The sequence below is a fragment of the Manihot esculenta genome, chromosome 18, assembly GCF_001659605.2.
Source record: "Manihot esculenta cultivar AM560-2 chromosome 18, M.esculenta_v8, whole genome shotgun sequence".
NCBI classification, from domain to species: domain Eukaryota; kingdom Viridiplantae; phylum Streptophyta; class Magnoliopsida; order Malpighiales; family Euphorbiaceae; genus Manihot; species Manihot esculenta.
This window is the reverse complement of record NC_035178.2, coordinates 7,574,902-7,600,749: the sequence shown is the minus strand read 5'-3', so window position 1 is coordinate 7,600,749 and position 25,848 is coordinate 7,574,902. Positions and strand designations below refer to the sequence as shown.

Genomic DNA, 25,848 nt, shown 5'->3' with positions numbered 1-25,848 from the left:
CACAGCCAACAAATTGAAACTCGTCATATCACAAATATAGACAATTCAAAAGGGCAGGTGTAAGTAGTCATCAAAGTATCTAGTAAGCATTTTAACTTTGTAGTTTGGCACTGCAGAAGGAAAGCATGGCATTCTGCTTCTTAAATTAGATGCTAGTCTTAAATTGAATAGAGATGTAGTCTTAAATCACATTTTTGTGTGCTTTATTCTTTAACAGATATTAGATGCTACAATTGTATACTTCACAACACCATCACTTGCTCTATTCCTTGGACTTTTTTGCATCTCTTCAATAATTTCATACTTAAAAATAATAATAAAAAAAAAATCCTGCTCTTCTTGTTTATTCCCAAATCACAAGACAGTTTTATCCCTCTACCATTATCACCGCATGTTAGGGTTGCTCCCCATCTTTCATTACTTTCAAGGAATGTTGTAAATAGTTCTATTTCTTAGTGGATCACAAGGTGTATTCTATTGCTTCTATTTCTTAGTGGATCACGAGGTGTATTCTATTGCTTCTACACCAAAACAGAGTTTGTCCTCTGTTCTTATCAGTTCCAAAATCTTCATCCCAGCCTCAGACTAATCAAAACATGGCAAAACTTTTTGTTCAATAATGGTGAACCATCTAGCTGGAGACCCCCTCAATTTGAGTAGAGTTGGACAAAAAATTCCATTAAGTAAAATAAAGGGTGATGATCACACAGCAAATGTCAACCATAACATTATTTAGAAAAAAAATTAACAGCAAGGAAGATATGGATACTAATATGTCAACAACGAAGTGAATTTAGTAATTACAACCAGATATTATCCTAACCTCTCCATTCCCGGACAAGGAGGACCTCCGTGAATATGTTCCGGTGTAAGTATCTCCCTGACTGCCAAATACTCTAAAACCTGCAGAAAAAACCGTTAGTGGCTTGCTGTTCTTTTATACTCCTGAAAGTTTGACAAGTTATTTACTTGTAAAGTTCATGAAATGAGTAATATTGGTAGATACAAATAAAGCAAAGATACATAACCATATAATAAGCACAAACACAAACACATTAAATAAAGACATTAAATCCATAGGTAGTAAAGACAAAAAGAAAACACATCTCGCATGTGATCTAAAGCATCTGAAATATTGAGGTAACAGGTAATAGAGCCTTGAAAAACCTATAAATAATGGCCATAACGTAATTAGTTAAAATCATACAACCTAGATGAAGTAAATCAAGATGCAAGCATCCTGATGATGAAAAATTGGAAAATCAATAATGTTCATGCTATTGGAGTGTAAAATTTCTTGATCATTGCTAACCATAACTGATAAAGCATCAGATTTGAATTTTGAACCATGTCTTTTTTATGGTAAATTACCATAAAATACTGCCTGTCAAGGGAGAAATAGAAGCATTATAAAATGTTATTGCACTTTGTCAGGAAGATGAATACTTTGTACTTGCTGATATGTACTGCATTTGCCTAATAGCCGACCCAAACTAACCCAAATAACTTTTGTTCTCATTTTTCCCTTAACCCAAAATTATTAACCCAAATTATTTAATAGTTTATAATATTATTCAACATATTCAGCAACTCACCCAAATAACTTTTGGACTCATTTTTCCCTTAACCCAAAATTGTTAACCCAAATTATTTAATAGTTTATAATATTATTCAACATATTCTTTGCTGAAAGATGTGGGATTCTAAATCGCACATCAAACTGTAGCCGGGTCCCACAATTTCCCTGCTAAATTTGTAATGTTCTCGTCGTAACTTAAATACTGTGGTTAACTAGTGTCTCAGTGACTCCACCTTGCCTCGTACACATATGTAGCCCTTTCCTCGTAGACCAACTAGCTCCACTCCGCACAATTTTCTAACCCAGATTCAGCACAATTTTCTGATCCAGAGTGACTTTGATACCAAGTATAACAACCTACCCCAAACTGACCAAATAACTTTGAATTCATTTTTCACTTGCCCAAAATAATTAATCTAAGTTATTTAGTAGTTTATAAGCTAAGATTTATATATTATTCAACATATTCTTTGCTGAATGATGTGGGATTCTAAATCCCACATCAAACTGTGGCTGGATCCCACAATTTAAGACTTCAAATATGATGTTGCATAATTTTACACATTTGAATACACATTACAGAAAAACTTTTCAAAGTTAAAGCAGTCTTTTGCTCGCTCTGGCTATAATTATAGAAAATCAGTATCACGTCTATGACAGGGTTTGCATAGACTGCACCTTCAAAAGTTTTCGGAGAATTGGCGTCTTTTTGAAGTCCTTTTGGTACTGCTTTATCATGTTATGAAGCATCCGCAAACCTGAAAGCAAAAGATATATATATATATATATGGGTCACTTAGCCAGCAACACGCATTCTTAAGCAACTAAAAGTGCGACGACAACAATTTACTTATTCTGTGACATGGATAAGCAAAACCACATGCTATATATCAGGAGAGGAGAACTTGCCATTTTTGTTAATTATATCAACCAAAACCACTCGTGATTTAGTTTTTAGAAGTGCACCAAGAATCATTGAAAGATCTCTATTGCTGCAAAATAAACAAAATATAGTGTCATACACACGCATCATACAATACTAAAATACAACCCAAATAGCATATAGAATAATAAGAAGAAGAAATAATAGGAGAAAATTCAAAATTACCTCTGAATTGCTTCACCATTTACACTAGCACCAGATGCTGCAGTAAGCAGCAGAAGCTTCAAGTAACCCTTAGGGGCATCCTGCCAAAAAAGGAATACAAACATAAAAAAGCCGAATAGAGACATCAAGGCATATAAAAGAACTGAAGCCTTAAGCAAAAGTAAACTTTAGCCAATAAAAAAATAACACTTCTGGAAATAAAAGCATAAGTTGTATAAGGAAGATGAAACACATTTTTTCCAAAGGAAATTGACAGCAATAAGGCTTGGTTGTGACTTTAGAGCAGAGACATAATACTTGCGGCAACTGGGACAATTAAGTTTCTATACAGATAAATAACTAAATAAGGTCAGCTATTTTTAAGCTACTAAGAGAAAGTTTGGCAGTGTAATGTGGCCTAGGTGTGAAACTCCCAGGCCCCAAAACGACAACTACTACAAGACTTTTTTCTGAGGCCTGTAGTCTTTTGAACCTGGGAGTTTGTTAGCCCAGCTCCACCAGCACAGGCAAATTCAGACTACAACAATATCCACCACAATCATAAATAATAAAGAACAAAATTTCAACTAGTTACTTACTTTTCGTTTGCTTATTCCACCATCAGTATCCAACAACTCATTAAGTTTCTCCTCAACTGCAAATATTAAATGCATTCATCATTACATATAACTTGTCAAATTGTCCATTTGCTAATACAAGTAAATGGGGACCCTAACCTGCCTCAAGACGGCCATTGGAAGTCCCATCCATAAATTTTCTGGGTTTGATATACAGCACCTGCGATTTGTTGACCTCCATCCGAACTTTATTCACACTTGAAGGATTACTTGTACACTTCCCTTTCTTGGCAAAACTAGATTCACATGAAGTTTTAATCAGAAAACGTGATTTAACAAAAACCCGCTTTTCTTCAGCTGTAGCAGACTTTGACTTCCCGTTAGCAACCGTGGAATCAGATGATGATCTGCTAAGCCCTGTTGCTGGAGGGAACCTTTCAATCTCTTCCTTGGAAATTACTTGTTTAACAGCAGATGCAGATTTGCTTGTTACATCATTTGCTACTACAGGAATATCTATTGGTTGATTAGCAAATGGAAATGTTCCTTTGAAATCATCAGTTTCCAATGAACTATGGAATTGTGAAACTGAAACAGATTGGTTCACAGAGTCCTCAATTTCAGGGACAGCCTCCATTTTCCCAGCACTTGTTGTGGACTTGACCATTGTATCTCTAACTTCTGGTATATTATTATTATCTGTAACTTGCAGTTCTATTCCATCAAAGGAACTGCTTCTGCGGACTCTATTCTTGAATCCATCTCCGTCTTCCCCATCTTCAAGCATCACTGGTTCAAGAAATTCTTCATCTGAATCAACTTGATCAATTACCTCAGTGTTTCTTGGATCTCCACCAATATAACCTTGACAATTAGGTGAACCACAATAACATCTTCTCGCAGCAGCGCCAACCACTCTTACATAGTTGTAGTCAAATGTCACTTCCTCGCCCTGAACAAAAACCATGTTTATAAAAAGATAAGGACAAAATAATGCACATATATATGAAAATATAAAACAGGAACCATATACAACAATAACAACTAAGCCTTAATTCCGAAATACTTGGGATCAGCTATATAGATCTTTTTTTGCCACTCATCTCTGTTAGACTCTATTCCCACATCAATATCCAAAATTTATAAAACCTTTGATATCGCTTCCCTCCATATCATCTTAGGTCTCCCTCATATCCTTCATTTCTTCCCCTACTAACTTATCACACTTTGGTACTAAGGGATTGATATTCTACTTGAACACGAGCAAACCATCTTAATCAACTCTCTCTCATTTTACCTTTAATATGTGCTACATGCATTCTTTGAAGATATGATAATTCTAATATTATTCATTACCATGTTACCAGACGTCCATCTTAACATTCACATTTCTTCCACACTCATCCTGCGGATATGTTGTACCTTAAATGCCTAACGTTCACTACCATACAACATAAAGGGTCTCATGGTTGCATAATACACCAGTGTGCTCCTCCATTCCATCCATTTTGGGTTGATTCTAAGGACTGCATCCTCATCTTTCTGTAGGATAGAATCTAAATACTTGAATGGATTGCATTCAGGTATCAAAACTCCATCCAAATGAATTTCACCTCTTTTCCCTCCATAGGAGCTAAATTTGAGCTGCACATATTTGTCTTAGTCACACTTAGTTTCGAACCCTAGCTTTCTAGAGTCCTCCACAACTTCAAATTTTGATTAACCCCTTCACTAGTTTTATCTACTAAGATAACATCATCAGCAAATAGCAGGCACAAACACAATAAAACATCATCTTGAATATGATGACAGGTTTATCCATAACTATGATAAACTAGCAAACTCAAAGCTAATCCTTAATGTAAAACAACTATGATAGAAAACTCATCCATGTCCTCCCCCACTATCTTTACATACTTGTGACTGCCCTCTTATATGTGTCTTACATAACATTTATGTACTTGAGATCGACTCCCTTAGTATTCACCAAAGAACCTTTCTTGGTACTCCATCATATGCCTTTTCTAGACTATATCACACAAAAATGGCAAAGGCTTGGAATACCCTAGGTTCAAATCCAAAGGATTATAATAGAAAGGTTATGAAAAGTAGAAGACTGCCCCTTGTTGTGAAGTCCCAGGCCCAACCCATTGAGCTTCCCAATTGAAAAGCAGAAACAATAGAAGTCACTTATGGAAAAGACATGTGGTAAGGCATAAAAGCATATTATTTGACCTAACAAGCAACAAGCCATCAATATCTCTTACCTTAGAAAGAGAATTATGGTAAAAAAGCAAAAGGCCAATGAAAGAGAAGGTGTCGTCATTATATTTGTTCCATTGCTCCACAGAGGTAATGTCATTTTTTCAAATAAGCTAGTAAAGCATGAAGGCAATCAATCTTTTTTTAGTCAAACATCAAGCTCCTTACATGATTGATAAGTTTGGTTTAGACCAGAAAGGAGCCCAAACCTGGTTGAGTTAAAAAACCTCAATCCTTAACACCAGATGTGAACTGAATCCTTTCCTCATATTCTAGGGTTGAGACTTGATGATAAAATGCCTATAATGTGCTACTCAGAATGAGCAAGTACAACCATCCTTCCACTACAAACAATATTATGTATTTGTCAAGTATAATCAGAGAAAACAAAATAAATCCTCTTTCATTCATTTTATCCACACTCAAGTCTGGCACTTCCTCTTTTAAAGTTCCAAGGAGCAGGAAGGTGGTAGTCACTTGAACAAGTTGAACTATGCTTAAATGCCAATCAAAAGAAGTAAGTACAATGAAATGACAACAAAAAGATGCAGAAGTTCACATTTTTTACATTACCAAAAGCATTTCCTTGATACAATCACAATTAGTCAAATTTCTATAGCAGATATTTAGCATTCAATGAGTAAAAACTACAATAATTTTGGACTAGTATGAAGAAGTGACAGTATAAAATAATTAACACAAAGCGTGAACATACCTTCTTAATATCCCTCAATGCAAATAATCCAATACAGATTTCTCCATTGACCACCCACTACAAGAATTTAACAGTAATGCAAACTCTTAAAGGAGAGAAAATTTTACAGAATAAAAGAGAAATACAAGGAAATCAATGCTCAAGCAACAGGCAGCACATAATTAATGAATTCATGATGTTTGAATAAACTAAAACAATATTTCATAAATCTTATACACGAATAGAAAATTCACATTATAGTGAGATTCAGATATGCACATCAATCACCTTTTCAGTACGGCAATTAGGATCACAGCTATGGTTAATGAATCGCCCCAAATTTCCTTTTGCACAAGCATCTATGACCTGAAAGGATAGAAAAATTGGATCACAGGAGAAAAGAATTCATTATCACAATATAATTAGTCTGCTTTAAAGAAAATAAAGGACATCATCTATTAGCGTATTCAGATTAAAATACATAATGTAAAAACTAGTAGAAACTGTTAAAGGAACAGGTAGTAAGGCGTAGTTACAAATACCAACCCAGAATGCTGAAGTGCACATATGGAAATCAAGCTGAGGAAATATGTCCAAGCTTCTAATGTACAAGCATGAAAAAGAACCAAGTTATGCCCAAGGGTACCTAAAGAAGTCATCTATACAAGCTCACTTGCGCAAGTCCAGATATCATCATCATCATAAAACTTGTTTGGATGAGCTTATACCATGGCAAGACCTGCCCAAACCCCGGCTCCATTGTAAAGACACATCTAGAAGAACAATGTGCTGTGTGAACACCATGGCATATGTACCCAGGACTCAACCCTTAGAAAAGGGAAATGATACTATATTTGTGTTGTCTAGGTCTAAGACAATGGGAATCAGAAAGGACAGAAACAAATAAGGACGTTACCAAAATGTAAATAGGAACAATTCAAACTTGAAGTTCAAACTTCAAACAAGATACCATGCATGAAGACCCTACAAAGGACCTAAATTTTTTTCGCAACAAGTGAACAATAGTCATAAAAAGCATCGAAAACCACCATATTGGTAACCCAAACAACAGAAATACTGATCCCATCTTATTAGAAAATCAACAATACAGCAAGAATTGAACCTCCACATTTTAAAGGGCACAAGTCCATATTTTACGTTGAACTTCTATACAATTTTAAAATGTCTTCCCTCAACAGTAATTTCAGGCACCAAGTATTAGAACAATAAGAAGTATAACAATAAAGATTATTGTATAACAATAAAGAACCATTTCATGCCTTCTTGCTATCTGAACCAACCTTTGATGCTTAGTAGGTAGAACTATTTAATTCAAATGAATGCTTCAAGGGGGCTTTGCCACTAGCAAAATAAAAACAGTGGGGTCTCTAAAACCACTTACTATATTGATGGTTTGCCAATATGCCTCCTTTTCACAATTATCTCAGCAACCTCACCAAACTAAAATTCTGTTTCATTTTTTTTTTCCAATCTCTTAGTGGGATCATTGTATGTTGGTCCACGATTGTAGTACAAATGTGTTGCCTTTAACCTTCTTAAGTAATTTGCAGTTCCATTAACCAAGTCAACAATTATTTTACATTTTAGTGCATGCTTACAGTGTAACTCAATATCAAGTGACCAAAAGGCGCAAGTTATCAAAATTTATTGTGCTTGATTGTAATGCAATAGTGAATGAAGTTCAAAATAAAAGTCAAAAAACTCCTGCCCATTTAAAAGCGAGACAAAAAAAGTTCCTAATTTAAATTGCGTCACGGCCACGTTTATGGTCGCAGTCGCAAGTGACTGAAACGGGCCTATAACAAGTGTAACATAACAGTAATGGCCTAAGGCTGTGCAAATTTTTCAAAAAAATTTGCAAAGTTCATAGAATGAAGAGATGTTTAATGATACGAGTACAACTAAGATACATAATCAAATAATGAGTATAAATACATCAAATAAAAGGCATTAATTCAATTATTATTAGACATCACTAGAAATAATCGATTTAAAGCTAAAATAACATGCAGTAAATAATAATTCTTCATGCAATAAGTTTAATAAAAAAAATTAGGCATCAAACTTAATTTTCTTCAACAAATAAGAAAAAAAACAAAAACAAAAACAAAGATAAATAACTAAACTTTTGTAAGATATAGAGGCCTAGAACTAGAAAGACAATCGACAATTTAACTCGAGATAAAAAGTGAAAGATTTGTGTATAGATAGTTAATTTTTGTGAAAATTTGAGAGATAAAATGAGATATAATAGTTTAAAACTCCTGAAACTAGAGAAAGAGATTGAAAGTTGTTGCTTCCGTTTGGTTAATAAAAGAAAAGGTGAGATAACGGACTGTTTATCATTATTTAACGGTAAATAACGGCCTTTACTGTTAAGTAACAGGTATAACAGCCGTTACAGGAACAAATTTTCCTCTATCTTCAAATAACAGGTAACGGTGACGGGAAGGCTAAGAACCTATAAATAACGGCTTTTACTTAAAACTATTTTCCTTATTGAGAATTTGTTATGTCAAATTATTGCTTTTAAAATGTTATACCTGTGAAATTTTTAGAAAGATGATAAAGAGAAGAAAAGAAAGGAAGAGAGAAGAGAAAGCCAAACACAAAAGGCTACATTTTTATTATCTTATGTTATTTTCATGTTATATAGAACTCCATATCTATAACGGAAGATACATGATATATATATGGAATGCCATCAGTCAATAATAAATCATTTCCAAGATTTTGCTAATCAATCTCATAATTTTCACACAATCATGAGATTTCAATGGGACATATCCCATTAACTAAGAAAAAACTTTTTAATTCTAATACTCCCCCTTAATAAGATTTTTTCTAAAGTCATGGAATTGTTATGAACCACTCTTTTTCTTTTCTTTTATCTATTACTCTCCTTTTCTTTTTAATACCATGTGAAAATTGAGAAAGGTAGATGGATTTTGAGAAAAATAGCTTAGGACTCCAACCCACAACTTTGGGACTCAAACCTAGAAAGGAAAAGTAAGCTTTGGGACTCAAACCCTCAACTGCAAAGAAGGAAGAGCCAAGAAATATCAATGTTATCACCGCGAGGCAATGCCCTTTTGAAGTGAGACGCCATATATATATATATATATATATTTATATTTATATGCACGTGTGTATGTATATATATATGTATGTATAATGTACATATATATATGTACAAATATATGTATAGATATTCTATTAATTTTTTCTTAATTAGTTAATTAATTAGCATAATTGCTAATTATAAGAATATATATTCCTAATTAGTTAGTTGAATTAAAACATACCTATATACAAATATGTAATCTTTTTTAATATTGGAATATGCTTGAACATGGGAAGTCAGCTATGTAAATATTATATTATTTCTTCCCTAATTAGTTAAGATATATATATATATAGTTTGCATAATTATCGGCATTTATATCTGTAATTAATTAGCATATATTATAGGGATATATACTCTATTTAGTACCTAAAATTTAGTTCTCCAATCAGTTGCTTCAAAAAGAAATATGGATTAGGGTTTAGTCTTTAAAAAGAAAGAAAAACAGACATGCATGTTATTTTCAAGAAGTAAGGCCTCGCCTCACGCCTCGAGCTAGGCCGCGCTTGCCTCTAGCAAGAGGCCTTGCCTCATCCAGGCGAGACGAGGCAAGGCTATCTCACCTCGCTCGGTGCCTTTAATAACACAGAGAAATATTCATCAAAATGTTTAAATACGAGGAAAGCCATAATAGAAACACAATACAATGAGAATTCCCAAAAGAAGAGAAAGAGTGAGTTGGGACTTCAAACCCAACTCTATAACTGCGAAGAAGGAAAGCAGAATTTTTATGTGGAAAGGAAAAAGGAGGTTTAGAATTTTAAAGATATGATAACAAGTGAAATTTTTAGAAAGATGAAAAGAAGAAGAAAATGAATGAAGAGAGAAGAGAAAGCCAAACACAAAAGACTATGTTTTGATTATCTTATGTTTATTTCATATTACATAGAACTCCATATTTATAATGGAAGATACACAATATATATGGATGCTATCGATCAATCATAAATCTTTTCTAAGATTTTGCTAATCAATCTCATGATTTTCTCATAAGCATGAGATTCTTCAATGAGACATATCCCATTAATTATGGAAAAATCTCATTAATGCTAACAATATCACTATCTAGCAATGTAATTTTTAGAATATAAGGAGAAGAATAGTAGTTATTAAAGGCCCAAATTTTAAGATTCATATCGAATCATTAGCCTAACAATATAAATTGATGAGCGACTTGTAAGTACCCAAGAATCGCATGAATCGAAGGTGAATCATTAAGAATCGATCAATTTATCAATTCATAAAGAGAAACTCAAAAAAAAAAAGGAGCAACAACAAAAAAACCCAAGAGAAAGACAACAAATTATATATATCGAAATGCATATTTATTATTTAATATATATACACAAAATATACATTAAAACTAATAGGATATATATATATATATCGAAATGCATATTTATTATTTTCGATTGATTTTTTAAAAGTTGTACTTAATCATACGATTCAATTCAATTTTCATTCTCGATTCAAAAAATTAGAATTTTGATTCTAGATTTGACAACTATAGGTGCAGTCCTAAAGCCCAAGCACAACTGCGTGCCTAAGCAAGTAGAGGCACTAACTTTTTAAAAAAAAATCATAAAATTAAACTATGTTAATACTATAAATTTAGAAATAATATAATATTAATTACATATGAAAAATATTTATAATATATCATTCATTCATTACTTATTTTTATTTTATTGTACCAAAATCTGAATTTTATTTTTAATTAAATATAATATTAAAATGATAATTTTTAATTTCCTATTGCACTAAAATTTTATTTTTTTATTATATTTTTAATGTAGAAATACCGTACCAAACATGATTGAAATAATTTAAATTGAATTTTATGAATCCAATTATAATAACTATATACTTCAAATATTTAGGTTTATTTAGACTTATGCAAGTTAGAACTTTAAAAAAATTCATATAAAACAAAAGAAATTTAAAAAAAAAAACAACTTTGGATTAAATTGAGATCCAAAAAACAAAAAATATACATATAAATTAAATTTAGACCAATAGTCTTTAAACCCATTTTAGTAGTAAAACTATTATAGTATTCTATATAGCCACATGCCATATGATATGCCACAAGTTACAAACAAAAAGAAAGAAAGGAAGGAGGAAGGAGGGAGGAGAAGACAGCCAAGTAATCCAGAGCAAAGGCAGCAGGACGTACGGACTTCTTCTTCTTTGTTGCCACTTGGGTTGAGGAAGGCCTAAAATGAACTGGAGGGCGCCTCAGGAGTCAGGCCTATTTGTTGTTTTCAATCTCTTCTTCTAACGGTTAATGTCTGCATGTGGATGAGGGAAAAAAGGGAAAAGGCAAGAGGTATATGGCTGAGCTCTCTATGGCACACCTGCAAACGCTTGGGTGCATCGTTTGTAGATCAACTGCCTCTAGGTGTCTCATGTGATGGGTCTCTTGCGTGGTGAGGTGCACCGAATGACATAGGAGGAAGTGAGTAGTGAAAGAAGGATTAATGACCCAAGATTTTTCTGAAAATGTAGCTGCAAACCAAGTGGTATTGAGAAAAGGATCTATATAACATCAACTGGCTTGAAATTAGGCTTAACTGAGTTGAGTATTACTTAAAAAGTATTCTGAAGGTTTATCGTATTATTCACAACCAAACTACATTGCATAGTGTTTCTGTATACATGATTGATTTATTAAAAGATGCCAAAGGTAAAAGGCAAAACCAAGTAACCAAGTAGCACAAGCTAAAACCAGAAATATAATACATTGAGAACCTTACTAAAACTAAATAGGTATGCATCACAAGAAAGAGAAATATTATTTGCATGTAGTTTTCAGATGCAATCATGCAACCATGTTCTAATGCTCCCCTACGTTGAAAGATCCAAAACTGGTTATCCGTACATAATCCATGATATGATGCCATCTAATTAAATAAAACAGTGTGTGGAATGAAGCAAGGAAGACGCATATGGAACAGAATCTTCTCTCTCTCTCCTGTTAGTTACTACGGTAGATTAGGCTAGCTTTATCAGATGAGCTGAACAGATTTGGGAGATACATTCTGATGTGAGCTATATAGCATGGGTTGTAAATGGGTTCTGTATCGAAAAAATTTCTTGAATCAAATATCTTATAGAGACGCTTCTGTATAATTTATGTGTTTCTTTTCTTGAGAGTATCAATTGGCCATAGTTGAAGGAACAAGATCGCGGAATGGAGGAAAGAGATGGTTAATCTGGTCTTAAAGTCAGAGCGTAGACAAGAGGCCAGAATGGAAGGCAGGTTACAGGAGTTGATGGGTGAGCTCAAATCCTTACTGGCAGGAGGGCAGAGACCAGAGGTTCAAGCAGAATCCAGTCAAGGAAATGATCATACCTCTACCGCTCTACGGGAACCAACAAGGAGTCTCAATGTCCTTGGGGTAGTTCCACTAAATTGGAATTCCCAAGGTTTGAAGAAGATGGCATGGAGGGGTGGTTGCTGAGATGAGATGTGAATACTTCTTTGAGGTAGATAAAATTTCTTCTGATAATAGAGTCAAAGTGGCAGCAATCCATCTGGATGGAGGGCACTTCAATGGCATCAAAGTTTTGTCATGCTCCATGGCAATGAGGCATTTGCAGACTGGAATTCATATGTGAGGTATTTGACTGCCAGATTTGGTAGAAATACTTATGACGACCCCTTGGCTGACCTGAGAAACCTGAGGCAGGATAGGTCTCTTCAGGAGTATTTAGATGGTTTTGATCAAATACATCCAAAAACAGGTATTAATGAAGGACAAGCTCTCTTCTCTCCTTCTTTTTATATGGCTTAAGTGATGACGTGCAAATGGCTGTGAGGATGTTTAAACCCAAGGACTTAGCTGAAGCCTATTCCTTAGCCCGACTTCAAGAACTGAATATGGCTGCCATTCAACAAAGACCAAAACCAACCAAACCTACCCTTGTTTACAATAACACCAATAGCTATCACAAATCCCTCACTCGCTACCACTGCTTCTCAAAACAAACCACTAAACACCATTACCAAAACCCAATCACCAACCCAAAGTCAAAACCAAAACACTGCTGGAATTAAGTCACGGACCAGCTCTAGTACAAATAGACCATCAAGACTCTTTTTGACAAATAAAGAGATGGATAAGAAAAAAGCTAAGAACTTGTGTTTCTGGTGTGATGAAAGGTTTACGCCTGGCCATAGATGTAAAAAAAAGCAGTTATATGTATTGCAGATCAAAGACATTATTGATAAAGGAGACATAGAGCAAGAGGATGTAAAAGTTGAGAAAGGAGATGATGATGGGCTAGCTAGTCAACTCTCATTGAATGCTATATGGGGGTTGGAACTAATCATACTATGATGTTGATGATGTTGAGAGAGCTATGTAATAAGGTGAGAATGCACATTCTAGTAGACACCGGAAGTACCCATAACTTTATTCATGAATACTTGGTGCACAAATTGAAGCTGCCTGTACAGGAAGTGTCTGGCATTTGGGTGGAGGTGGCTAACGGACAGGAGCTTAAATGTGATTCTGTGTGCAAAAATTTTTGAATGGATGATGCAAGGACAAAAGTTTAACACTGATGTCTACCTACTGCCTTTGGCTAGTTATGACCTTATTCTGGGAATCCAATGGCTCAGAACCTTAGGCAAGATTGAATGGGACTTTGAGGCTCTTACCATGGATTTCTCTATTCAAGGCCAACCCTATTCATAGCGTGGTGAGATCATGAAGCTACCTGTGCACAAAGTCAATGTTTTGGCTGTCAAAAAAATGGAAGGATTTCGACAATTGAACGAGAAAAACCTAGCTCAATTGCACAAGGTAGAAGGGCATAATGCTGAGCGGTTTGAGTTAAGGGATCTGCTCTAGCAGTTTGATGATGTATTTCGTGAACCTAGGGGATTACCACCTCAAAGAATCTATGATCATAGCATTCCATTAAACCAGGAGCTTCACCAGTGAACTCAAAACCTTATAGGTATGCTCCTAAACAAAAGAAGGTTATAGAATCAATGATAGAAGAAATGTTAGCAATAGAAATTATTCAGCACAGTCATAGGTCCTATGCAAGTCCTATAGTGCTTGTGAAGAAAAAGGATGACTCATGGAGAATGTGTGTAGATTACAGAAGTTTGAATGCCATTACCATTAAAGATAAGTTTCCCATTCCCTTGATTGAGGAATTGTTGGAAGAGTTAGGGGGTTCTGTCATTTTTCTAAAATTGATCTTAGGACTCGATACTGGCAAGTCAGAATGTGACCTGAAGATGTTCATAAGACTGCATTTAGGACACATGAAGGCCATTATGAATTCTTACTGATGCCTTTTAGGCTCACAGATGCACCTTCAACCTTTCAGTCACTTATGAACGCAGTGTTTAAGCCTTACATCAGGAGATTTGTACTTATCTTCTTTGATGACATATTAGTCTATAGTAAGACTAAGGATGAGCACTTATTGCACTTGAAGCACTTGAAGACTGTCTTGACTATCACGAGGGAAAACCAATTGTATGCTAAAGGTAGCAAGTGCCAATTTGTAGTTCCCTCCATCGAATATTTAGGCCATGTTATATCTGCAAAGGGTGCAAAGTGATTCAAAGAAAGTTGAAGTAGTGTTATCATGGCCCATACCACAAACTGTTAAGCAGTTAAGGAGTTTTCTGGGTCTTACAGGGTATTGCAGTAGGTTTGTTAAGAATTATGAACAATTGGCTAAGCCACTCACTGAGCTAATAAAAAAGGAAAGTTTCACTTGGAAGGAAGCAACTACTGTGGCTTTTGGAAAATCGAAGTCAACTATGGTTTCAGCTCCTGTGTTGGTATTGCCAGATTTTTCAAAGACCTTTGTAGTGGAAACAGATGCTTCTGGAGAAGGAATTGGAGTTGTGCTTGTGCTTATGCAAGAAGGTCATCCCCTAGCTTATATCAGTAAGGCTTTCTCCTTCAAAAACAAATGCTTATCTACCTATGAGAAAGAAATGTTGGCAGCGTTATTAACAATTAAATATTGGGAGCATTACCTACTTTCGAGACATTTCATTATTAGAACTAATCACAAAAGCCTCCAATTTCTTCTGGATCAAAAAATGTCTACTTCGGCTCAGCATGCATGGTTAATCAAGTTGCAACCCTTTGATTATGAGATTCAATGTAGACAAGGCTCAGAAAATAGAGCTGTTGATGCCCTGTTAAGGAGGCCAACTGGAGTTTTAGCAGCCATCACAACTCAAATTCTGTCAGATCAATTGATGGTGGCCATTAAAGCTAGTTGACAAACTGATGAAACATTGTCTAGACTGATTGGAGAGCTTCAAACTAATCCAAATGCTCATCCTAAATACACCTAGAGGCAAGATCAATTAAGAAGGAAGGGAAGACTGGTAGTGGGTAATTCTCCAGACTTAAGAAGCAAATTGATTGAATGGTGTCATGACACAGGGGTCAGTATTATTGCAAGAAGAATGTCTTCAGTTATATGCTAAAAAGGATTATGGAAGATGGTAAGAGAATATATTAGGAATCGTTCCATTTGTCAAAGGAACAAATATGAGAATGTAGCTAGTCAAGGTACTCTGCAACCTCCCAATTCATCAAGGTCTCTTCACTGACGTTACTGTGGATTTCATAGAAGGATTGCCTAAATCTCAGAATAAATCAGTGATTTTTGTCGTGGTGAATAGGCTCACTAAGTTTGCACATTTCATTCTGTTAAATCTGGACCAAACCTAACTCACCAAAAAAGTTAGCTAAAGGGAAATGAGTGCCTATGGCCCATATAAGACGCACATTGCCCCTTCCCAAACCGATGTGGGATTGAACACACCCCTTACGTCCAGAACTTTTACTGGTGCATGACATATTTATAGGAGGCAATGGGAGGCCCTGATACCATGTTAAACCTAGATCATGTCTAACTCACCACAAAAGCTAGATCAAGGGAGAGGAGTGCCTATGGTCCATATAAGGGGCACGTTAACTCTTTTCCAAACCGACGTGGAATTCACCACATTCCCTTATCGCATCCTTATTCTGCAAAATCAATTGCACAAGCATTCTTGGATAATGTCTTTTACGTTGCATGGCTTACCAGATCCAATCGTGAGAAACTGATGATGAAAAGAAGAAGCAGAAAGCAAAAGTTTTGCGAGAAAATACTTGATTATTCCCCTCAAGCCAATTGGGGTATATATACTACTTACAAGAGTACATACTAGGTAAGAAAATAAATTAATTCCCTAATTATAGCCTAATCATATCCCAATCATATCACATAATCATATCCCTAATTATCACTACAAATCTAGGCTATTTACATAAAGAATCTCAACACTCCTCCTCAAGCTGGAGCGTACATGTCATATGCTCCAAACTTGTTACAAATATACTCAATTCTTGAACCTCGAAGGGATTTTGTGAAAACATCAGCTAGTTGATCATTTGAGTTGACAAAACTAATAGAAATGCATCCTGACTCAATCTTTTGCCTGGAAAACTCGATTTGATGCAATATGGAAGGCAGCTTGATTATCACATATAGTTTCATTTGGCCAGTATTGCTATATTTCAATTCCTGAAAGAGTTGCTTTAACCAAATGAGTTCGCATGTTGCTAAAGCCATAGCTCGATATTCTGCTTTTGCACTTGATCTTACAACCACACCCTATTTTTTACTTTTTTAGAATATAAGATTCCCTCCAATCATAACACAATATCCTGAAGTAGATCGTCTATCTGAAAAGGAACTTGTCCAATCTGCATCATAATAGCCAATAATTTATGAGTGACCCTTGTCCTCACAGAGTAGTCCTTGTCTTAGAGCTCCTTTGATATATCTAAAAATGCGAATGAATGCATCCCAGTGACTACTGCATGGGGTTTGAAGAAATTGACTAACCACACTTACAGCAAAGGAAATATCTAGTTGAATGATAGTGAGATAATTGAGCTTGCCAACTAATCTTCTGTATCTAGCAGGATCTTTAAGTGGCTCCTCCTGTTCAGGAACCAGTTTAACATTTGGATCCATGGGAGTGTCCTCATGTCTACAGTCTAACATGTCTGTTTCTTCCAATATATCCAAAGCATATTTTTGTTGAGAAATTGCAATACCTGTTTTAGACTGTGCTATTTCAATCCCCAAGAAGTACTTCAATTTTCCCATACCTTTAGATTGAAAATGACTGAACAAATATGGCTTAAGCTGAGAGATTCCATCGTGATCATTTCCTGTAATTATAATATCATCAACATAGACCACCGAATAGATGCATCTATTGCTATTATAACGCAAAAATACAGAATGATTAGAATTACTTCGAGACATTCCAAACTGTTCAACTACAGTGCTGAATCGTCCAAACCATGCTCTTGGAGACTGTTTTAGACCATACAAGGAGCGTCAAAGACGACATACTAAGCCTGACTCCCCCTGAGCAACAAACCCTGAAGGTTGCTTCATATAGACTTCTTCAGCGAGCTCATCATGAAAAAAAGCATTTTTAATGTCCAGTTGATGAAGGGTCCAGTGATTAATTGTAGTCAGTGAGATAAGGAGGCGAACAGAAGCTATTTTGGCTATTGGAGAGAAAGTATCACTGTAATCAAGCCAAAAAATACGTGTGTAACCTTTAGCTATAAGGCGAGCTTTAAGGCGACTAATTTTGCTATCAGGTCCCACCTTAACTGTGTAAACCCATCGACAACCAACAATAGACTTGTCAGGTGATAAAGAGACCAGTTCCCAAATTCCATTATTGTGAAGAGCAGTCATCTCTTCAACCATTGCATTACACCAACCAGGATAATCCAATACTTCTCTAACTGTCTTGGATATAGAAACAATAGATATGGTGGAAACAAAAGTATAATAGAAAGGAGGCAAACGATTGTAACTCACAAAATTATAAAAGAGATGAGGATTTCGAAAAGAGCGAATACCTTTTCGGAGAGCAAGAGGAGGAGTAGTTGTTGCTACTGAAAGCATGACCAAAGTAGGTGATAATGGAACTGAGGTGAGTTATTAGAAGTACCTGCGTTAGGGATAGAAGTATCATTGTTATTAACATATGGGTGGAGCTGACGTGTATAGACCTGAAGAGGTGGTGTAGCAGTGGGAGATGGACACACTTGAAGCAAAGGAGAGATAAGAGTCGGAGATATAAGTAAAGCTCTAGGAACAAAGGTTTTATGTGCTGGACTCGAAGAAAAGTAAGGAGAGGTTTCAAAAAAGATAACATTTGCAGACACAAAATATCCGTTAGTAGTAGGGTCATAGCATTTGTAACCATTTTGAAGCCGTGAATAGCCGAGAAAGATACATTTCTCCGATTTAGACTGGAGTTTATCTTTGCCAACAATATGATCATGAACAAAGTATATACATCCGAAAACATGTAGAGACAACTGGGTGGAATTTTGGTTAGGAAATAAAACAGAACGAGGACTTTGATGCTGCAAAATAGAGGAAGACATTCGGTCAATCAAGTAACAAGCAGTAAGGACAGCTTCCCCCTAAAAACGCAACGGAACATTGTAATGTAGGAGTAAGGTACAGGCTATTTCAATCAAATGCCAATTTTTTCGCTTGACAACCCCATTTTGTTGTGGGGCATGAGAACAAGAAGTCTGGTGAGTAATACTCTGAGTAGATAAGAAATGAGTAAATGAGGAAGACAAATATTTTCTTGCATTATCACTTTGCAATACCTTAATGTGAACACCCGACTGATTATGAATTTCAGCATAAAATTTTTGAAAAATAGAGAACAACTCAGAACGATTCTTCATCAGAAAAAGCCAAGTACAACGAAAATAATTATCAATAAAGGTAATAAAATATTGAATGTCAGAGTTGTACTAACCCAACTTGGACCCCAAATATCTGAGTGAACAATGTCAAACATAGAAGTGGGCCTATTATTGACCCGCTTGGGAAAAGAAGCTCGAGTTTGTTTCTCAAGTTGACAAGACTAACATTCTAAAGAAGGCAAAGAAGAGAGACTAGGAACCAGTTTTTGTAGTTTGTTCAGACTTGAGTGTCCCCAACAACTATGAATGAGTTCATTGGAGGTGGTAGGCACAAAAGCACTTAAGAGGGTTAGACGTAAAAAGTAGTATAATTTGTGTGACTCATATCCTGCTTCGATCATCTTTCCAGTACTTCGGTACTGCACAACCACATATTCAACAGTAAAAATGACTGAACGGTGAAGATCTTTAGCCAATTTGCTAAAAGATATTAGGTTGTATGGACATTTGGAGGTGAATAAAACATTAGTTAAGGAGATAGAAGGAAGGAGATATAAGTTACCTATCCCTTTAACTTGAGTTTGTAAATCATTAGCTAATGTGACTTTAGATGGTGTAGAAGGTAAAACAAGAGTAGAGAAAAGATTGGAATTACCAGAAATATGATCAAAAGCATCAGAGTCGAGGATCCATGAACCGATGGGTAAAGACTTGGTTAGATAAACAAAAGAGTTACTAGAATGAGCAATGTTTAGAGAAGAATGTTGCTGAATAGCTCAGAACTGTAGATATTCTCTGTACTTTGCTTCATTTAGAGTGACTGAATGTAAACTGTATTTAGGGTTATCTGCTTCTGAGACATGTTGAGAGAGAGAGTTTGAAGAAAGGAACCTGCTTCAGGACCTGACCAACAGTCCCGAAGATACTGTTCATGAAAGGGCGTGTGAAGACAGGCTGGACAGGTGATCGGACCTACTGGGCTGGAGTCACCGGCGCCAGGCGATGCTGGAGGAAGAGTCGTCGGAGGACGGTTCACGCGTCAACGTGTGTACCGGAGATAGATTGCTTTGAGCGGCGCGTGGAAACGGTTCTGGCGGCGATGTTTCACCGGGAAGTCGATCGGAAGCCGGCAAGGAGGATGGGCTAGATGGTGAGACCAACTGATTTCCAAAAAGTCTCCAAAACAAGGTGGTAGATCTACCATTCACAGGTGAACCAAGTTTCTTGGCTCTGATACCATGAAACCGATGATGAAAAGAAGAAGAAAGCAGAAGCTTTGAGAGAAAATACTTGATTATTTTTCTCAAGCCAATTGGGGTATATATACTACTTACAAGAGTACATACTAGGTAAGAAAATAAATTAATTCCCTAATTATAGCCTAATCATATCCTAATCATATCACATAATTATATCCCTAATTACCACTACAAATTTAGGCTATTTACAGAAAGAATCTCAACAGTGAGTAATAGAGATCCTATTTTCACTAGCAATTTCTGGCAGGAGTCCTTTAAGTTACAAGGAGTATCACTGCATTTGTCTTCTGCTTACCATCCTCAAACTGATGGTCAAAGTGAGGTGGTAAACAGGTGTCTGAAAAAATTACCTGAGATGCATGTGTGGTGATCTGCTTCATTCTTGGGACACAGTGGTTGTCTTTGGCAGAGTTTTATTATAATACTTCTTATATTTCTCCAATTCAGGTGACACCATTTGAAGCCCTTTATGGCATGCTCCCTCCATTACACATCCCTTATATGCCTAAGGATTCAAGTGTGGAAGCTGTTGACATTTATATGAGAGAAAGGGAATCTGCTATTAACTTACTTAAGCAACATCTCACTAAGGCTGCTGGCAGAATGAAACAGATGGTAGATAAGAGAAGGTTAGAGAGGGTGTTCGAAACAGGTGACATGGTTTATTTGAAGCTTAAGCCATTTGTTCAACGATCTCTTCCGCATAATCATCACAAGCTCAGCCCTCAATATTATGGTCCATTCCAAGTGATTGAAAAAATTGGCAATGTCGCTTACAAACTCAAGTTACCTATAGTTTTGCATGATGTTTTCCATGTGTCCTTATTGAAGCCAGCACATGCTTCAATTGCAGAATTGTCATCCCTAAGTAATTCTTCTTTACCATATCCACAGCGCTGGACAGAAGGATGGTTAAACGGCGCAATCAAGCTGCAACAAAGTGGTTGATTCATTGGGTTGATGCTTCTTCAGCTAATGCAACTTGGGAGTATGCAGAAGGCATTCAGATGAGGTTTCCTTCCTTTGTTCCTTGAGGACAATGAACCTCTTATGGAAGCGGCATTGATACAATGCCATCTAATTAAATAAAATGGTGTGTGGAATGAAGCAAGGAAGACGCATATGGAACATAATCTTCTCTTTCTCTCTCCTATTAGTTACTACAGTAGACTAGGCTAGCTTTATCGGATGAGGTGTACAAATTTGGGAGATATGTTCTGATGTGAGCTATATAGCATGGCTTGTAAATGAGTCTTGTATCGAAAAAATTTCTTGAATCAAATATCTTATAGAGACACTTCTCTATAATTTCTGTGTTTTTTTTCTCGAGTATCAATCCATAATTAGCAACCCTTTTTTTTGTCTCCACCATTCAAAAACCTATGCCAAATTTGCCTAGATTCTAATGGAAAAAGAAATCAAAAGCAAAATTTCCTCCACTAAGCCAAAATCTCATACATCAAACAATGGGATAGAGCAGCAACCAAAACAGGGACAAGTTTGAATTCATTGAAATGTCCCAAGAGTCATCAAGCAAGCACTTTAGAGCCAATATGAGATTCCATGGATCTGACAGATAAAGAAAAATTGTCTATCAAATGGTCCTTGTATGAATCAACTAATTAATTGATTGTGTATTATTTAACATCACATGCCTTGCATCGAAACGTCTAATGGGGCTGCAACCATCTAAAAGATTGTGAGCCATTGCAAAAGATTTCAATAGTCCTACTGATAAAGTATGTCAATTTTATCAGCACAAGGTGATTATTCATGCGATTAATGATTATTTGACACTTAATTTTATAGAGTGAATTAAAGAATACTTAATATGTCTCTCTTATTTCCACATGATCTGAGATTTTCCCCAAAGCTGGAACAGATACCTCTTAACGAATTTAAACTAAACATAAGAAAGCCATCAGTTAACAAGCAGCAGATACTAATTAATGTAATGGTGTTCTGCAGCAGTTAATAATCATAAGTAATTCCAGTAGCAAGGTAGTCAAGCATATGAAGATTGAAGGTCAAAAAACTATCACCAGAAGTTCCCAAATCTCATAACAGCATTTAAAACCAACACATTACAGTTGCATAGTTGCTTATAACAAGACTGACAGGAAAAAAGAAACAGAATATAGAATAGCAAATCTAAACCTCACTGCCATCCAATGTCATGAAGTAGAAATGCTTATGACCCTTAGAAGCATACTCTCTCTGCCGCGCCTCATAAGTACGCATATCAAGCACCTGGAAAACCATATATTGTAAGGAAAAATGTATTAGTTAAAAGTGTTTGCAGAAACATGTACACACTCACACATGCAAAGATCACAAGCACATTGTGAACAGACATCTTATGAATAAGGATGGCAGAGGATTCCCCACTCAATAGAGATGGGGAGTCCCAAAACCAACAGGGATCCCCCCCATCCCGATTCTGGTGGGGAACTATGTAATACATATAATATTTAAGGTAAGACATATTTGATACTTACAAATTTTTATAATTACATATTTCCTGTTCATTTTAATAAAATATTTATATTTTTTATTTTGATAATTGGATAAACATGCCAAACAAAAAGAAAAAATAATAATAAAATCAAGTGCAGAAAGGAGATCTCATAGGGATGGAGGAATCCTCTCCAGCTCTTGGGGGGCAGGAACAGGGTGAGAAATGGCACCCCACCTGCAACGTTGCCATAGGAGGCACACCCATGCTGTCAAGATTGAACTACCAAACAAGGAAGGACCTGCAATAATCACAGTCCTTCATAATGTTTCTAGAACTATAATTTGGCGGGCCCACTCTGGAGAATATTAATGTAAAGCTACCACTGCTAAAATGGATTGGCAGGAACACGTTAAGTTTTCCCCCTCAGGCAAAGCAGGCACAAAACCAACAATGGGCTGGGCAATAAGTTCAATGAACTGTTTTGCGGGAATTAATTATAATTAATAACAGCAGATTTTAACAATTACTATGCCAATTGCCAGCTGTAAGTAAAATGTGCGTGGCTTTAGATTGGACTCGTGCCCTATGATTCATCCCTTTTTCTCATACTGATATTCCATTATCAATGGTTTAAGGAAGACTAGATGTTACCTCTCCAAGATATTCGATAAGAAATTTCCCTTTGAAAATATCCTCTTCCAATCGTAGGCCGAAACCTTTTTTCCCACATCGATCCCACTTCATTCTGGCATAAGTGCGCTTTTGGAACTGCAAAATTAAACAATACTCTTCATAAACTTCAAAAAGAAAAACCTGTTACAAGGAATAGAACTGTTACTGCCTGACAAAACACCAACACTACCTGTTGATTTGAACACAAATCCCCACATGGACAGGTGCCTTGCACACATTCAATGTTGAGCATTCGATTCAAGCATTCATCTCCACAACCTAACCCACCATCTACAGGTGGTTTGCAATGGCAGACCATTATCTGCTTAAAATTTATAGAAAAAAAAAACAAATTATAAAATATAAAGCAACCCACAAATTACAGGTTAATCTTCCTTTTCAAGTTAATAACGATTCCAAATCTGCAAGTATAAGCATTCAGGAAAAGATAGTCATATTTCCCTACTATAGTGTGTCTAAGGAAAAGTAAAGAAATTCCAGCAAATAAAATACTCATGTTGTACAGAAGATAAAGAAAAGGTGTCAATAAAAAATAGCAAAAGCGTATGACTGATTGTTTTGAATCTGAAAATACTGCACAAATGAACTAAAATTTTGCATGATTCTTTTCAATGAAATTGCAAGTATCTCCCTCCTATGCAAGCACCTCTCATATGCTTCTCTCGACTGGCAACATCATTTGAAAAGTAATTACTCCAACAGAAATACACATCAATTTAGATACGTTGGAGAATAACAGACATAGTAGACCCTAAAAGAGTTGTTAATTTCGTGAAAGTTTTCCCATTTTCCATGTTACACTGGTAACAAGCCAGGTCTTGGACTCTCAAGACAGACCAGCATCTACAACACCTAGCACAGCATCACAATCTGATAAGCCCATAGCCATATTAGAAAAAGTCCAACTCGTTGTTACAACTCCAACACACACTTTCCAATTGAGATGAAGCATATAGCCCTCTTATTACCACCATTTATTAGAAGGGTCCAACTAATCATAGATCTACAGAAAACCACAATGCATTCAAAAGTACGTTTCCATAAGAGAGAGACAAAACAAAAATGAGTCTATTCAGACCTCATCAATAGTCTGAGTTTTACGGCTACGGTGCAGAAACTGATTAGTAGAAATGCATGTAAATTCATGCTCCTTGGAAACTGAAACACATTAAAGAACCACGTCAGAAGATTCCAGAAAATGGGTTAAACCCTAAAGTAGCATCCAATCTTGAACATGGCATACCTATTGTGCGCATACATTCTAATCCCTTGTCCTTTGAAGGGATATCATAGGCATCTTCATCAGCATCTGACAAACCCAACTCCGCATTAATTTCTGCATTTGATTTCTCCTGGGGAATGGAACAATCAGCAAATGCCGTATCCATGTTGTCCTTGCAAATCCTTCCAAAAAATTAGAAAAAAAAAAATACAATTTATGATTTTAGAGAACATGAAAGGAAAGAGTTTTGCAAGAGGAAGGGAAGGACAAATATGTAAGGGACTAAAATAAGTTTTCTGTAATACATTAACCACAAGATGAAACAAAAACTATCATTAAATTCTGACGGCTTGAGAAACTAAATCCACATTTTTAAGTCCATTAACTGAGCTACATGATTTGGGAGAGGAGGGAAGTTCTCCCATCCCAGCGTTTCAAATCTAAGCATCCAAGTTGGAATTTAACAACTAGCTGCCTATTTGACATTAATGTTGCAATTACTATCAGAAAAGGCCATTGATTACTCATTTCACAATTCACACCTAAACAGGGTATATCAATTGATCATGCTTTTCCAAGTGAACTTAAACAGATAGATAAAGATAGTATAGTAAAAAACATTGGCTAGGATATTTTACCTTCAAAGTTCAATCCAAACTTCAAGGTCACTAAAACAATAAGTAATGTATTCCAACAGTTATTTCTTGACAAATTATACAACCTTAAGAAATTTGGGGGGGAAGGGGGTATATAAACAACCATAACAAAGAAAAACTTGCAGGATACATTAAAATGACATGAAAAGTTGGGTGAAAAAGTACCATTCACAATTTGTTTGACCAATAGAATCTACAAGTGCAACAGGAATACGCCGCCATTTATGACAATCATCACAGCGTACCCAAGCATTATCCACAGGTAAATGCTGATCCATTACATCTTTTGATGCCATGTCCAAATTACCTATATCTAAGAAAGCAACATTGTCAGCGTGATAGGTTTTTCCAATATCATCAGCAATACACTTTTCTGCAGCAGCACACAATACGGAATATACCTGATATTAACCTTTTGCATGGTAGAAACATCTATTCAAACGACAAACCAAGAAATGGGAATATGAACACAAAT

The 25,848-nt window shown here is 35.8% G+C and overlaps 1 pseudogene; it reads right to left on the bottom strand.

Moving 5' to 3' along the window:
- Positions 1-25,848, bottom strand: part of LOC110607033 — a 31,395-nt pseudogene that overhangs the window by 2,190 nt on the left and 3,357 nt on the right.